This window comes from Falco biarmicus, chromosome 14 (genome assembly GCF_023638135.1).
Source record: "Falco biarmicus isolate bFalBia1 chromosome 14, bFalBia1.pri, whole genome shotgun sequence".
Taxonomy (NCBI): Eukaryota; Metazoa; Chordata; class Aves; order Falconiformes; family Falconidae; genus Falco; species Falco biarmicus.
Window position 1 is genome coordinate 22386811 of NC_079301.1, and position 7801 is coordinate 22394611.

A 7801-nucleotide genomic window follows, 5' to 3' on the forward strand; every position below is an offset into this window, starting at 1 on the left:
TATTCTTGAACAAATTTAAGTAATGCGCAGACTGACGCGTGTCTGCAGCAAGAAACGAAAGGCCACGCCGAACCAGGGCACCTTGAGGTGGTGGAAATTTGACAGCCACCCCTCCCTGCTATTGCCAAACTGCGCATTAGCCGAAAACTGCAGCTGGGTTCCTTGTTGTCCTTTTCCTTGGATAAATAAAAATGGTCACACCTGCAGCACACGTGGGCAGGAGAGGAGGGCAGGAAGGGGGTTGGGGGGGGCACATGGTGTGGCGTAGGCTTTGGAATGGATAATGTGCCTGGGGCTGGTGGTACAGTGCTGCAGTGAGCCCTTTGTGTGGCTCTTTGGCAAGAAGCCTCCTCCTTTCTCCATGCCACCAGGGAGGGTGGGAATGGAAGGGTGAAATTGGGCGGCTGAACTGCTGGGAGCTGGCTTGGGTGGCTTTCCGCAATGGTGTGTGGGAAGGGCTTTCCAGACCTCAGCACTAGGGCCTTGGCCTGGCTGGAGGGTTTGATGATGGCACCCTCCTGACACCATGTTGAAGTGAGGATTGGAGAGTCTGGCTTACAAATCAGCTTTTTCTGACCATGTGCATGTGCTCCATGCCTGTTTTCCAGCTCTTTCATTGCCTGTCATCACAGCTCGCTGGGGATCGGCAGGTGCTGGAGCAAATGGGCTTGTTTGCCATCTGCCTTGATGACTGTGGGGTCTGGCTCCTTTTCAGGGCACAGAGCAGGACCTTGCCAATGCCACCACTGTGACCTGGGCTCCTTCTTTTTCCCACCTCACCTTGGAGGTTGGTTGAGCCATATGAGTGAGAAGGGTGTGCAGTGCCATCTCCCCCTGGAAATATGGGAGGGTATGAGTAGTGCATGGCCTGAAGCAGTTTGACTTCTTGCTTCTACTTAGAGATGGGTCTGGAGAGCCTCAGGGAAGGGCTCTGATTATGGAAAATCCCCCTGGAGAACAGCAGTGGTGCAGGGCGTAGGAGCGTGCGTGTCTGCCGGCGCGGGCGGGTTGAGCTCACGTCAAAGGAATTTCAGAATAGTGTGGAGATGCCTCAGCCAGTCTCCGCCAGTGTCTCCAGGAAGCTCAGGCTGGCTTGGTGGGGCTGGTGGGGACCCAACGCAGCCATGCTGGGACCTGCCGGGCTCCACCCCGCTACACTGGCAGCCCTTCAGCTCCTCTGCGAGGTGGCCCCTGGCAAGGCGAGCCTGTGGCACCACTGTCCCCAAGCCCCCTGGGACCCAGCAGCCCCCAATGGCTGTGACTGCACCCGCCGTGTGGGAAGATGTTTTTTTTGGGGGTTGTCTGTTGTGGTTGAACCTCCTAAATGTGTGAGCCAAGCTACAGGCCAGAGGGTTGACTCAGCCACCGTGTGGGCCATCAAGCTGGTCATGGGGTTAGCCCTCCCCCAGGGCGCTCTTAGAGGGCTCTCATGACCTCCCCTTCATTTTTGTGGAGAAGGAAACCTCCCTTGTTGCCCCCCCCGCCCCCCACCCCCCAGTTCTCCCTCCCCTGCTGTGCCGATGGGGCCCAAATCCTGTTTGCTGAAAAAAGTACAAAGCCAAAACAACCAACAGGCAGCTTTAAATCTTAGGAGAATTTTAAATAATTTTCCTGATGATTTTTTTTTTCACTACAGATCTGCTCATCCTCACATAGACTACGTGTGTGTGTGTATATGTGTGTATATATATATATATATATATTATTTTTTTTCATTTGATGGGGGGGCAGAGGAGGAAGTGTCTTAACAAAAAAACCACTCCAATCCAGTACTGCTTCCCAAGCAGCACCACTGGTCTGTATGCAAAATGCTGACATGCAAATGTTTTATTAGTGCAAAGGCAACACTTTAAAAAAAAAAAAAAAGACTGAAGGAAAACCACAACAAGCCTTGGCTTTTGTTTCTCAGTTTTTGTGTGTACAGAAGTGCCTTGCATTTCACTGCAGCTCTCAGTGGCCGAGGGCAGCTATTCCCCAGGAGACAGGGAGTGATGCTGGTGGAGCAAAGCCCCTCTTTGCTACAGGAGGGATGGCTTGGAGCTGAGCGACATAGCTGGGCTGTGTGAACCCCAGCCGAATGAAGGTCCCTCCACCCCCAGTCCCCTGGGACACTTAGGTGACAGAGACATTGGACAAGCATTGCAAACCCGGGAGCTTTTGCAAGCCTGTGCTAGGTGCAGAACAAACGCCAGTCTGCTGCGCCTGTATCGTAGTGTGTGGGGGGGAAATAAATTGCTGTAAATAGGAAAAGAGCACTGTATCGCTTCGCGGGTCTGCGTGGATTGAAAGTGATTGTTTACTGTCCGAGATGAACACAATGTGAAAAAAAAATTGGGACCTGGAAAACTTGGGTGGAAGATTTATTTTTCCAGTGATGCTTTTGTTTGTTACATACCCCCCCCCCCTCCCTGAACCTCCCCTACAACTATTAATCCATCTCATATTTTGTAATAAAATTTTATCACACGGGGATGTGGCCTTTCGTCTGTTCCCTCCCATTGTAAATGCTCTTTTTGCCTTTACCCGCTGCTACCTGTGCGTGTGTTGATTTTACAGGCTTAAGAAAGGGGAAAAAAAAGCTTTTTTATTAGGTTGGATTAGGAAAATGGGTATCTGAGCAAGGATCTGTACATGGCATAAGCCTGGAGTGCCAGGCAATGCTATTAGTGTTGTTACATGGCCTAAGCTGGTGCTTTGGAGGAACGGCGAGCCCGTTCTCAAACCCACGGTGCAATGCCGTGCGGAGAAAAAGGAGGGGCAGGACACGTTTGGGTTTTAATCCTCTCTGCCTTTACTATGTGCTCCCATTTTTTGCCCTGTGAGGGGAGAAGGGGGCACTGGTGGTGGGAGCCTCATCCCTCCCCGGGCCAGGCAGAGGGGAAGCGAAGTGGGGGACAGGAGGGAGTGCTGGGCTGGGGACACAGCGCGCAGGATCCCTGCTGGGTGCCCTAGTGTGTACGGACACACATTTGTACGTAGGCTAACAGGCAGCAGGGGTTCAGTGAGGGCTGTTGAGCTCAAGCCTTTTGCATGCACATGCCTGCCCGCACATATGCAAACACCTACCAACACCCCCATCCCCCCCTCTCTATACAGACTGAACTAAACAGCTCTTTGTAAGCTGTTCCTGGCAGGATCCCACCTGCTTTCTCCAGCATCTTCTTGGTGACCACTTCCCGCAGTCCCCTCCTGGCCTGGTTATGCCTGCAGGATTGTGAGTTTTACTCCATGTTAAAATCAACAACTCCCTATTGTTTTCCAAAGGTTTTGCATTTCAGCTACATTTTTCATAAAGAAAATCCTCTTTCCCTACTGATTAGGTTCTCTTAGGTCGAACTGCATTGCGATGCTGAGGCAAGTTGTTTTACATCCTTCTCCTGTGGCTTTTAGACCTGCTGGCAGTCCCCAAGCACCGCACTGGTTTACTCTCCAAGTCTTTCTCCTCACTTGGCTGTTTCCAGATTTCACCATCACTTCAAAAAATAACTGGGGGAACGTGACCTAATTAAGGTTAGGGGGGCAGGCAGGGCAGGACGTTGAGGACACCTTCTCTTGGGGTCACCTCCCTGCAGTCGCAGAGTTTTGCTGCAGATCGCCCGTGCAGAGCCAGAGGGAGCGCTGGGCAGTGCGGCGTGCCTGGGCAGGATGCGGCCGCAGCGCTCCATGGCGTGTTTGATGCTGGGTGCTGCAGCAAACCTGGGCATCCCATAGGCAAGGGAGGTCAGAGAAACCAGCACCAGGAACCGATCCTTCCCTGCACAGCTGGCAAAGGGGAGAAGAGACCTGTAGTTATTTGTTGAGTTCAACTCCTGAACAGCCTCAGTTTTACCTTTGCAATTTTTTCTGCTTGCAAATAATGTCAGAAGTGGAGGTGGCGGAGGAAGGGGATGCTGGCGGGGACCCCCATCCTTGTGCATGGGGATGTCAGAGCCACCTGCAGCCAGGGAGGGAGGTCTGGGACTGGAAAAGGGATGGGTACTTTGCAGAGCAAGGTGTTAGGAAGACGTGGGCTGCTGGCTGGAGCTGCTAGGGAGGTCTGCGGGCTGAGATCACCATGGACCCATCGTGGACTGACTGCTAGCTACAACATGCCTCCTTTGAGGCCATCTCCTGCCCTGCACATATTTGTGGAAACTTGTGTGTAATGTTTGGTTTCATGCTGGCCAGTATAGATGGAGCCAGGATGCTATACATCTTTGCTAAACACATTCCCATGGAACACCTGAACACCTCTTTGAACCCTCTGTTTCCACCCAGCGTGTCCTTTGGCACGCTGTTGTGCTCTGGACTTTGCTCTGGCCAAGCTGTTCCTGGCGAGATCACTGAGATAGCGAATAACGGGAGAGATCTGCCATGACGTCAGGAAAGTCCAGAGAGTGGCTGTTTTATTGCATGTGAAACTAAAATGTCCTTCCTCAACAGAGCTACATCAGGGGAAACTCCAGAGAGGGCATCAGAGGAGAGCGTAGATGGGGCTGCCATGGCTGCTTCTCCTTGGTGGCACTGCTGTCATGTGGGATGGGGACATTCCTGTCCCAGAAGGGCTTCCTGTAGCCATGGGCCACAGTGCATGTGTGTGTGGAATTGGGGAGGACACACAACTCAGGGGGTGGTGGGAGAGGCTCACCCTTTGGGTCACTCAAGCTAAAATGCTCCTGCAGGAAAGTCCCAGTCAGATTTCCAAACCACCTTTTTTGGAAAACAGCCTGCTGAGCCCACCCGCTGCTGTGTGCTCGCTCGTCCCCACCTCCATTGCCAAAAGTGATTTGTACCATCCCCAGCTTTGAGGTATGGGCTGGCTGGAGCATGGTGGTGGTGCCCATGGACTGTCACTGTTGGGGCACAGGGCTGCGTATCCCCTGGTTCCCCATCCTGACCCTTTCCCAGCCCTGGTCGTTTACCCTGGGGGTGATGATGCTCTGTTTCACCACATGGCATCACGGACCTGAGAAAGGCCTGCTCCACTCTGAAGGTCACCTGCTGACCCGGGGTGATGAGCCCATCTCAAAGTCAGGCTGGGATGTCCCGGGAGGACACAGTCCCTTTGGGTGCTGGGGAGCTGTTTTGTGTTGGGCATCCCTGAGGGGGAGATGCAAGACCCTGCTCAGGTCCCTTTGGATCAGCTCTTTCCCCGAAACACAGAGGAGAAGGCAGCAATTAAAAATAAATCTTCTTTCTCCAACCAGTGGCAAATCTGGGACACAGCTCAAAGCGGAGCTGGAAGTTCAGGCTCATCCCCCAAAGGGTCCTCAGCAGAGCAGGACCTCATCCTGCTAAAAGCCCTTCTCTCTGCAGACCTGGCCAGGGAGAGGACCCCCGTTACTCACCCCATGACTTTCACTGCCTGCTGTGTTCCCCCAGCCACCAGTACTGTCTTTGCCTTGTTTGTGCTCCGGTGATGAAGCAATGCTGCTGTAAAACCCTGGTTCGATCGCATTGACTGTTCCTGCGCAGTTATGGGGCTGTTAAAGGTGCAGGAATGCCAAGATCGCAGCTGGTCAAGGACAGGGAGAGAAGGAGGAGGCAGAGGGGGGATAAAAACCAGAGGTGAAATCCTGGAGGGGGTCCTGCCACATGGTCTCGTGTGGCATGGCCAGGAGGTGAAGGCACCAACTGGAGAGGAGCCGAGGGTCCTTTTGTTTTTTTTAGCTTGGCATCCAGAAACAATGCTGATGCCACCATGCCGTGCCTAGCACCCAGCAAGCAAGGGGAGTCGCCGTGGCAGAGGGTCTGCTGGGCTTGGTGGAGATGCGAGGCTTGCTGGGAGAGGCTCAGCGAGGGTCTGGTCTCCCTGTGTCCTCCAGAGTGATTTTGGAGGGGAAAGCTGGAAGGTCCCACTGCTACGGGATAGCCAAGTGCCTGCACAGCAGCACCCTATGCCCAAGGTCGGGTGGGACGGGATGGGAGAAAACTTAACTCAGCTTCCCCTGGGATCTGGAGGAGATGCCGTAGATGCCCACCTTGTGTCCCCAGCCTGGCCGAGCGGCGCTGGGCTTGCAGCAAGCCCAGCGCCGGCTGCCCGTGGGCGCCTGCTGGCCACGGCAATGACTTTCAGGATGGGTTTATTTTTGAACTTTATTGTCCCTTCCCCTGCAAGTGACTAACCCATGCATCTCCCCCGCGGCAGATAGCTGTCTCCCCAAGGTTATTCTGTTTGATGTTTTCATGGCCCGGGCTGTAAAGTTATCCATTGACTTGGGGAAAACACAATTAGGAGAGAAAGAGCTGCCAGGCGGGTTATTCAGGTATCTCTGCAACTCAGCAGAGGATCGTGGTGTGGGCCAGAGATGTGGCTACCGATGGGCACGGCAAAGCCTCCGATGGCACCCAGGGCTGGGATGGTGCCTGGCAGCTGGGAGACAAGGGAACCAGCTCCCGAGGTGCTGCCATCTTCCCTCGTTCCGATCGCCTGGAGAACACAAAGGCTGGGAAGGGAGTGCCAAAGGCAGGCTGGATTTTGGGGAGGGTGATGGAGAGGTGAGTGTGCTGGTGGCTGCGCCCACCGCTGTGGGAATGGCCGTGCTTGCCGTGACAGCAGCCCTGAGTGCTGCCCTTCAAACCCAGACCTTATCTGCTTTATCCTGAGGGCTATCAACCCCTCGAGTGTCCCCATGGTGCCCTATCATGCAGCCGAAGCCAGCACTGAGCCATTAAAGTTAACTATTACCCAAAGTGAGTGTTTATTTGGGGTAATACAGGCCCCCGGGGGAAAGTGAGGGAGGGGAGGAGGAAGGCTCTTGTTTCTTTTCTACAAGATATCACTAGCCCCGCAGCGCTAAAGTGGTGCTTAAACAAGATGAATGCTTAAATAACAGATGGCAAACAGTGCTGCAGGGAGGTGGGATGGGAGAGCCCTGACCACGATGGCTGCTGAGCTGCAGCCAAGCGGCTGGGACACCTTAGTGTCCCCCCAGCACATGGGGAGCCCTGTACAGGGGGTTTGTCTTGTACTGGTGGGAGGGCAGGTCCCTAGAAGCTCTCCCCTCTCTTTTTGTCATTGGGCAACTTCGGGGAGAAATCTTCCCTTTCCAGACATTTTCTCCTTTGACGCACACACCCACGCTGTATCTCCAACCACATGTTATCTCCACCTGGATGGCTGCACGTCCCACTCCCTACGCCCAACATCCATGCAGGTATCAGGTAGAAGAAGGAGCCAGGGTAGGGAATATCCACATCCAGACCTTTCCCTGGGTCACAGAGGGGCATCACCCATCTTCAGCTCTGAAGCTGAATATCCCCAAAGCAGAGGGATCCCCAGTCCCAACTCTGCCCCAGACCAGTCACTGCTTTTTCTCCATAAATCCTTTTTTCTCCACTCCCAAGACCATTTCTTTCTCTCCCTTCTCCCCAGAGTAGACCCCATGCAAGTCACTGCTGTAAGGCAGGGGAACCTGCTAGCTGAGATGAGAAAGGGACCCTTCTCACAGCCACTACGGTCACTTGGTTTGGGATAAAAATGATCCCAGGTCCCCCTGCTGAAATTCGAGTAGCACACAGACATGCTGCGGTCTCAGTGTCGCTGCTGTGGCAGTGGCTGTATGGACTGGTGGGGATGTTGTGAGGAGACAGGGCAGTCTGCACAGCCTGAGCCCCGGGGCGAGGTTTGGAGGAGGATCCCAATGGGGAACCCACAGGCAGCTCTGGGAGGACCTTGGGAAAACCATGGAGAGCAGAAGAGAAAGGAAAGTGTCCAGGGCCTTCAGGAAGGATGATGAAGAGTGGTGATGGGATGCAGAAGGATGAAGGCAGTCTGTGAAAGCCTTGTAAAGGATGTGGACCTGGTGAAGCAGGTGGCTTT